The 9096-nt window shown below is 42.8% G+C and overlaps 1 protein-coding gene across 2 annotated transcripts in view; it reads right to left on the bottom strand.

The window, feature by feature from the left end:
- The window catches only part of LPAR1 (lysophosphatidic acid receptor 1), a 218814-nt gene that overhangs the window by 192440 nt on the left and 17278 nt on the right, over nt 1-9096 (bottom strand). The gene's annotated exons all lie outside the window — the stretch shown is intronic.

The raw sequence follows: 9096 nt of genomic DNA, 5'->3' as shown, positions 1-9096 counted from the left end.
CCCACGGGGGGGATCGGCCAAACTATCCCAGGGTGACAAATGAAATTAATTACTTTTTGTCCACTATGCATGCTGTAGCTATGCCCTTATAAATCCTAAGTATTTTATCTGACCCAAGCCAAAGAAAAATGGCTGTCCTTTCAACATTAGTACTTCGGTAAGACTAAAAGTAGCAAAAAGAAAATAAAGGGGGAAAGGGGGACAATCCCTCTGCATAAACCACCTCCCACAATTTCTTGTACTACGATGCAATTCATTTTGCCAAATGCTGCATTTTGAGAGGGTGACACAGTTGACGAGGCATCTACTCTCCCCAAGGATTTCCTTTTAACAGCAGTATTTACTAGAACACTGGATCAGGATGCTACTTGAGGTTTTCAGGCCCAGGTAAGCCATGCAGTGCTTCAGTGCATTCAGGATTTTTAAGTGAAGAGCAATTTTTTAAGCATATTCTTAAGAGAGACGCACACAAAACACTTAAAAAAAAATAATTCAAGGCTCACTGTAGGGAACCAATGATATTCAACCTTTTTTCATTTGCGGACCTGTAAAAAAAATTTTGAATGAAGGTGCAAACCCCTTTTAACTGTTAAGTGTGGGTATACATTTGATTGATCATAGTCATCTTTTACAGACTCCTTAGACCATCTGTGGACCCCCAGAGGTCCACCGGCCACAGACTGAAAACCACCAATTTAAGCATTTATTTGCACTTTTGCCCACCTGAACAAGCTACTCATATGCTGATGGCTTTATATGATTTAAGAAACAGAAGTAGCTACTATTTTTCTTATGGCTTGTCTGGACAGGGGAATTGCACTAGACAGTGAATTTGGAGTGTACTAGCTACTTTGCACTAATTCCCTATGTGGATGCTCTCAGTACACACTACAGGCTTGTTCTCAGATAGAATTCAAGGAAAGCTTATCTGAATACCTTTTAACATGCATTAGTAAAACATATTAAATTCCTGCGTGAAAAAATATTTTAAACGAAAGTGTAGTTCAATTAATCTACTCTAAAAGGTAATTTAGATTAATTTTCCTGGGTTCCTTGTAGAAACAAGCCCATAACATAAACTGATGGCATCCACACAGGGAGTTGGGGCAGAGGTGCTACAGTGCTATAAACCCACAAGGTAACTCACTGTACTCTTTGCCTACTTAAGACTTCAGCGTACAATTCTCTAAATCAGGACACCAGGCAAAAACAGCAATCAAACATTCTGATCAGGACAATCTGGAAGATGCTCTCTTTCCAAGAATCAAGGGAGTAGAAAAACATTTAAAGTCTGACTAATAGCAAGTTAAAGGGATCCACACAACTTTAAGATCAACTACTGGTAATGCCAGTATTAGAATTTTTTTTTATTATTTTTCCATTTTGTTCACATTGATAGCACCACATGTTCATTGATTATTCTGTTTCCCCATCTAATTGGTTTCCTCTTATTTGAATCAGACTTCTGCACAGCAAGAGGGGGAGAAAAGATATTTAAAAATAGGAAGATGCAATTGTGAAACTATAAAGGGGACTATGAGGTACCACTGAAACACTTTTAACTTTCAAAAAATACCTAGAATGACAGTTAGCCTTAAATTATCCCCCCCAAAATGTAGTGTTTCTATGGATACAGATATTCGCTTATATGAATGGGCATAATTAAAAACATGCATACAAAAGAAGGATGGCATGACTATTATTAATAAAAAGACAAATATAAAGCATATAGGAAAACCAGCAAAACTATGAAGATAAAATTAGAATGGCAAATAGTGCTAGGTATCCAAGTAACGCAAACCAAAAAGTATCAAGATCCCTCCAGATGACTGAAGCCAAACATCTGGACCTCACACAACTGAATCCGTGCGGCAAAACCTTTGGGTTTGTTGCGCTTGCTGGCTTCCATAGGGCTATAGGTTCATTATCTCCATCCCAAACAGAGCACCTCCACAGGGAAGCACACTCTGCCTACCATGCACCAAATCCTGTAAGGAAATTAGGCAAGGTAGCTAGCTTAGAGCACTCCAAGAACATGCCCTGGTGCTGCTCTCAGGTGTGTTCGTTGACATGCTGAGGGCTACTCTAAGCCAGCTACCCTACCTAAATCCTGAGATTTCCCATATGGTGAGTGGAAGTAAGCAGTCAGGGCAGGCTTTTCAGTAGGAGTCCCAGGCTTGGCCCAGAGGAAGTGTACCAGTGGTGCACTTCTCACTCCTATGGCATGTCTACACATTCATTAATGTGCCATAATTACAGTGAATTGAGCTAGTACCTGTAATAACAGATATTACAGGTACTAACTTAATGCACAATTGGCGCTACTGTGCATTAGTGCAAACAAATGCTTTTTTGAGACACTTAATGCTCACTCGACTAAGTCTACTGTGCATTAGCACAAACAAACACTTTTTTGTGACACTCATTGGACTAATCTAGTGTGCATTAGCATGGTTTTTGCCAGCTGCACTAACGCACAGTAGAATTAGTCCAATGGGCATTAAGTGTCTCATGTGGATGCAGCCCTAGAGATATTTGTTGCAAGGGCATGTTGAAGGGATGAAGGGTTAGGAAAGGCCAACTTCATATAAACATTGACAGTTGTATTCAGACCTGACTATATCAACAAGATACCCAGTACTTAAGCAGCATTATATGCCTTAAGTGATGGTTGTATCCCAACTTCCCCTAGTTCCACAACAGCTTGGATTCCAGCTATGTTTCCATGAAACTCAAAACGTTTCATTTTTTTTCTCCAGCCAGTAATGACATTGAGGGTACAGAAAGAAGAACAGCTCCCTGCTATAACTCACAGCACTTTGCAGGAAGCGTTTGCAAGAGTTACAACAATCCCTTGGACTCTAAATAAATTTGCTGTTGAGTCGGAAAGGAGAGGGAGACAGGAGAATCCAGCTGCTGGCTGCTAGGCTGCAGCTGGTCTCCCCTAGCAATGCTCCTCCCCAGCCCCAGTGTTGTTTTCAGAATGGGGGGAAAGGAGTGGATGGAGTTTATTCTAAGGGTTCCCTAGCCAGCGCAGGAGGGTAGGGTGGGTAGACTGGAGTTCCCCCAAGCTGGGGGGCTCCAATCCACCTACCCCACACTCCAGCACTGGCTGTAGAAAACCCAGACTGATTTCCCTCTGCTCTCTTTCCCTTCTCCCATTCGGAAAACAGTGCCTAGGCTGGGAGGTAGCACTGACACAAGTGACTAAAGCCACTCCATTTTGGAGCATCTTTATCTTAACCCACATGCAATGAGGGTTCAGATTTTCATGGGATTGGTCCCTTTAAAAGCACTTTGCAGATGTGCACTTCTGTTGGTCTTGAGTGTAGGGGGCTTTCAGGGACCAGATTGGGTGGAAATTGTCACTTTTGTCTGCACCCAGAGTGTTACTAATGTACATTTAATACAGGTATACCAGCAACCCCATCTAGTGGAGATGTAGCTTACATTAACAAAAAAGTCCATCCGAGTAACCCAGATCCCCAAAACCGAAAGTTGTACTCCTTGGGGGAAAAAAGTATTCCCCCCCCCCCGGTGTAAACATCTACATTGAGGTTTTATTAGCATGATTAAATCAGTCAAGAACATTAAAAAAATGCACTCTGACTGACAGAGCTACTCGCAAGAACTTGTAAATGCAGATCAAGCTTAAGTAAATCCCCCTTGCTTTCCCTGACACACAATTATCTGTACAACAAAACCAACCTACTGCTGAAGAGTTAAGTGATGACTCTTTTGTACAAGTCTATGGTTGCTGTGTGATTGACACAATTTAAATCTTAAGTCCATCCCTTTCTGGCTACTGCAGGAAAAAAAGAACTCTTGCTCCCCTGTCACTCACAAGTGTGAGAACCAAAACCCTGATACTTGGCATCTTATGAAGTGTGATTTTGATGATGAAAGCTTATGCCCCTCCAATTTTGTTAGTTCAGAGGTGTCAAACATATGGCCCACAAAACCATTCCAGCCAGCCCACTGGTAGTCTGACAGGCTACCAGAAGCTGTGGAGTGTAGCCAATACAGCATGGCCTGCTGAAGAATCTGGAATCCCTCACCCTGACAGACATGGCCATCAGCAACAGGAAGGTAAGTTAGGGTTGTGCAGATACAGCCCTTACTTGCCGCACCCCTGGACCTGGGCTGCAGTCTGTTCCCTGACCCATACTCTTGCCCACCCCAAACCTACACTGCTGCCTGAATATGGACCCACACCACTAGCCCCAGACCAGGTTCCACTGCAGCTCCTGCTGGCTACACAGACCCAGCCTAGAAGCAGCCCCCATGGTCCAGATCCAACCCAGGGCCTGGAGGGAATTTGACAATTCTTGAGTTAGTCTATAACATACACCTCCACCCTGCCTTCTGTCTGATACTGTTGTTGTCTTAATTATTTTGTAACCAGGGCTGGACAAACAAGTAAATATGTAATTTAGAATCAAGGTTTGTTTGCTAGTTTCTTCTATTAGTGATTATATATGCTACGAGAGGTTTTTGATGAGCTTTTGAACACAAAATGTCCTTCCTTAGTTTCTGGGGAAACAGTGGGTACAGTCTAAGCTACCTATCAGTTAAAATAATGACCTTTGTTTAATTCTGTTTGATGACAATGCTGCCACCATATGAAACATACATACTCACCAACTCTCACTGTTCTGTCCCACCAAGGTCTGACCCCAATTGTTCTTTTAAGTGCACATGTGGGTGACTTTTGTTTACATGGAGAGTTTGTAGAAGAGATTTCAGGAATGTGAATAAGCACATTCACAACTGAACTGCTTGCTGCTGAGGTACCTCTATTTTAAAAATGTGTTTATTTGCTATAAATAAAAGCACATAATTACTTGCTGTGAATATAACAGAAGAAAATTGACTGTAAGAAGCTCCTTAGACTATCAACCAATAGGTCTGGTTTACCTGGTTTCTTATCTTTTTCCACCCCCACTTAGGAAGAAAACAGCTATTTTTAAATCTTGGGAAGATTAAGGGCCAACTAAAAAGTTCTTCCTGGCATAAGAGAGAACAGGCAAGATAGTAATTGTCCTATAATTGAATATTTAATTTAAGCAGCCCCTTTGGTCTCCTGCTAGAACCCTTGCTCTAAACTGGACTTCAAGGAGATGAAGCACCCCTCCTGCTAACAAAGTTGAAGGCTGCCCAATCAGGGAATAGAAACATTCTCATGTTACTAGAGCAGGGGTGTCCAACCTTTTTGTATATGGGGCCGGATCACGAACTTTTTATCACCCAGTGGGCCGGTGAGCCATATTCAAAGACCTCACAGGAAGTGGTATCACATCAGGAAGTGATGTCACATGACCTTTGACACCAATGAAGTTGCAGGAAGTGACAAGGAAATGGGTCTGGAAATGTGGTTTAAAATCCAAAATAAAAACAATATAAAAGCAAGAATGAAATAATACCAAACACTTGACTAAAATAAACACTTTCGCATCTACTCACTTCTCAATGAATGACAGAAGCATAATGCAAGTCAACAGACCAAATGTGGAAAAGACAGAGTGGAAACTAATCAAAGCAACAAAATATGGGCATTTTTGAGAATAGTCTTCAAGATGATTTACTTTTATTGAATTAGTAACTTGTTAGTAACAGATCTTTAACAAGTAGTAACAAGTTGAACCCCCAATCCCGCACAAAGAGAAACAGAAGCAAACACAATCCAAACGCTGGACAGTATTTTTACAAAGATTTTTACCTGCTCCAAATTTATGTTGGAGCCTAGATCATTCATGGGCATTGAGCATATTGTTCAGTCTTAAACAAGCATACAGCACAGCTGCAGGGGGCTCAGCCTCAGCTTTCCCTCCCTGGTGCAGCCCTGCCAGCTCATCCCGGCCCCTATCAAGTGGTGGCTTCCCCACGTGCTGCTGCACTTTCCTGCTACCTGCTGGTCCCAAAAGGCAGGAGGCTCCACCGTCACTTCTATTGGCCAGTGCCGACCCAGCCAGGCATCCCCAGCAGCACGTGGGAAGCCAGCTTCAGCCACATGCTGCCCCGGATGGGATGGCCCCAGCCGGGTCAGCACCAGCCAGGAAAAGCAGCATGTAGCTGAAGTCGGCTTCCCATGTACTGCTGGGGATGGGAGGAGGCCGGCCAGGTTGGCGCCAGCCAGCAGAAGCAGCAGAGCTGTGTGCCGCTTGGGACTGACCGGTGCAGGCAGGGGGAAAATGCAGCTGAGCCCCTGCAGGCGCTGTCCCCAGCTTGTCCCGTCAGGGACGGCTGGGGCAGCCTGCACCAAGCAGCCCTCGAGGCAGCGGCGGCGGTACCCGGCTCACGTGATGAGCCCGGCCCTGCGGGGTTAACCTGCTTCCCTCCCCTCACTGCTGGCTGGGGCCTGCGGGCCAGCCCTGCCCGCCTTGCCTCGTTGCTGCCCTACCACCACCGTGGAGTGCGGAGCAAGCACCAGGACTCCTCGCCTGTCCCAAGTGAGGGACCTTGGGCCAGAGAAAATAGCTTGGCGGGCCGCATGGCGGCCCACAGGCTGTATGTTGGACAAGCCTATACTAGAGAGACCCGACAGCCACTTCTAGTATTTCTAGTAACAGTTAGCAAAAGGCAACAGACTCAAAAGAGGTTTATAAAAGTTATTCACAACCACCTGGTATAGCTTTGATCAAGTCCTGGGATGATCCTGCAGTCACGACCCAGATTCTGTCATGTAGAAATCTCCAAATAGGCCCTAAGCAACACAAGACGACAAAAAGAAAACCTCATACCCAATTTACAGACTGTTTACAAAAAGAAACACAGTATCACCTTAGCAATAAACCTTCCACCATGAAATTTTGTCCAACTCCAACCAAAAACTTTCTTAAGAAGGAACAGAATATAACCAACACATTTGCCACCTATTTCACTGCTTCTCAATAGCAACATTGAGCCCAGCCACATTTTTCTTACTTGGAAAGCTCAACGGTGCAGCACTGTCTTCAGTGTCTGAATAGGTCTCCTGTGTCTCTGCAGCTGCTTGGGAAAAACAACGAGCAGACGCAAAGGCGCTGGAGCTGCATACAAACTTTGAAGACAATTTCACAAATGCAAAGTAGTGCAACGCAAATAAATAAAAAAGAACAAAAGAAACACAAACCATTTGGTAGCTTGGAGTACCACAGCCTAGTCTTGTTTGATGAATGACCAAGGGAATTTTCCAAACCTTAATTTCATTCTCATTCCTATTACACAAAGATTAAAACGGCTGAATTTCCCAAATAGAAAGAAGACCACCTATTTCACAAAGCTAAGACATCTTACAAAATTTTCCTTTATTGAATCTTGTTTGCTTTATCTGAAAGTGTACAGCAAATAGCAAAAAAAGCTCCTGATCCATGCCTAACTGCAGGTTCCAAGACTTCCCATGATGCCAGTAATACAATCCATTCCCTTTTTAGATATTACTGTCAAACATACTTGGTACGTATAAAGAAAGCCCGTATACTGCATCATACCAGTATCTTGTTCAAGCCATGAGAAACAAACTCCTCAATAACACTGCACTAGCAGCTTCTCTGGAATTTGAATATACTGCCTTAATCTAAACCTAATGCTATTTTGATTTACAGCATAGACACAGGTCCTAACCTGTGATCCAAAAATGCTTTTATTCTCTAGTAATTAACATTAACAGTAAAAGTACCAAACTAATATCAGACAATGCTATAAAATTTAATCCTATAAGCATCACCCAGGGCAAGGCAACCAAATTGTCCACTGACATCCTGCATTACAGCTTCATTACCACATCAAAGCAACATCCCTTCCATTCAATACAGCTCATCCCACAACTACACACACACACACACACACACATTGTAAAATCACCATACCTAATCTCTCTAATGAATCACTAAATGCATACTTGTCACAATGCACAGAAGAAACAGCAACCACCCAAGAAAAACCCAGGGTGTGTAATCTACCTCTCTGTTCCATTATCCATTCTGACAACAGAGGAGTCACAAGGGCCTAGGAGGAAACAAACAGAAACCTCTCCCATTCTACTCCACATTTTGTAGAATCCCTTCCTTTTTCATGTCATCATGACAAGGTATTTAGCAGAATTCACAGATTTGATTTGAATCTGACAGGCTGAACTATGAGACCTTCTGCTGTGGCCTCAAACTTGCAAACTCTGGGGTGTTAACCCTAAGCCCCGGTACTCACCCCACCCCACCCCTCCTGATGGCAGTGATAAGGTCAGGAGAACAATTAAAAGAGAAAAAGTTATCTCCTAAGGACCTAAGAAACTGGGGTTCTAAACAGGATACACTGGAAAAACCCTAGCTGACCTCAGGGAAGAAAGGGGAGGAAATGGAATTACAAGAATATGATACAATCCCTTGATTTGCTACCAAGAAAATTCTACGCTGGAAAATTCTGCGCCAGGTGCAATCCATGGTAATTTCTTCAGAGCAAGGTAACTTCTTCCCAGGACAAATGTTTGTGTCTAGAACCCCACCAACAGAGAAGAGAAACAGTTACCTTTAGTCTTTTTTTCTGGAGGTGACCTGTAAGAGTTGCCACAGTCTTAGATTTCACGTGAATTTACAGTATCTGTTTTCTTCACCCACCAAACATAAGAAGAAATAAGTTTGTTTGTTCTTATACAGGTACCAATAAAAACAATAGTAAGAGTTGTACATGCTGTTGATTCACCTGCCAAGTTCAAACCCTCCTTCTCATCCATTAGAATTCCCAACCATGCTGCTAGGCCTTAAGTTAGAGGGATAAGAGACAAAAGTCTCTGCTTCTGCATTCTTCTGTCCAAATGATCTAGGTAATATGTGTAGTATTGTGTACTAGAAGGAAAAAATGGAGATGTTTCAAATGATGGATCTACATCCCAGTATCCCTATTAAACCTACAAAAAGCAGCTCAAACACAAACTCTTTAGTCTACAATCCAGTAGATCCTGTGTTAACTATAAACTCATAACAGATTCAGCTGCAAGTTACTGTTGACAAAACAGATCCATTAAAATGCATTTTTTATTCCATGACACCACACAGGACAACTTCATCAAAAGCAACAAAACATGTTATGCCCATGTCTTTATGCAACTGAAAAACTAGCACT

The sequence above is a fragment of the Gavialis gangeticus genome, unplaced genomic scaffold, assembly GCF_001723915.1.
Source record: "Gavialis gangeticus isolate Ggan-Ray unplaced genomic scaffold, GavGan_comp1, whole genome shotgun sequence".
Lineage (NCBI taxonomy): Eukaryota > Metazoa > Chordata > Crocodylia > Gavialidae > Gavialis > Gavialis gangeticus.
This window is presented reverse-complemented; position numbering and strand designations above follow the sequence as displayed.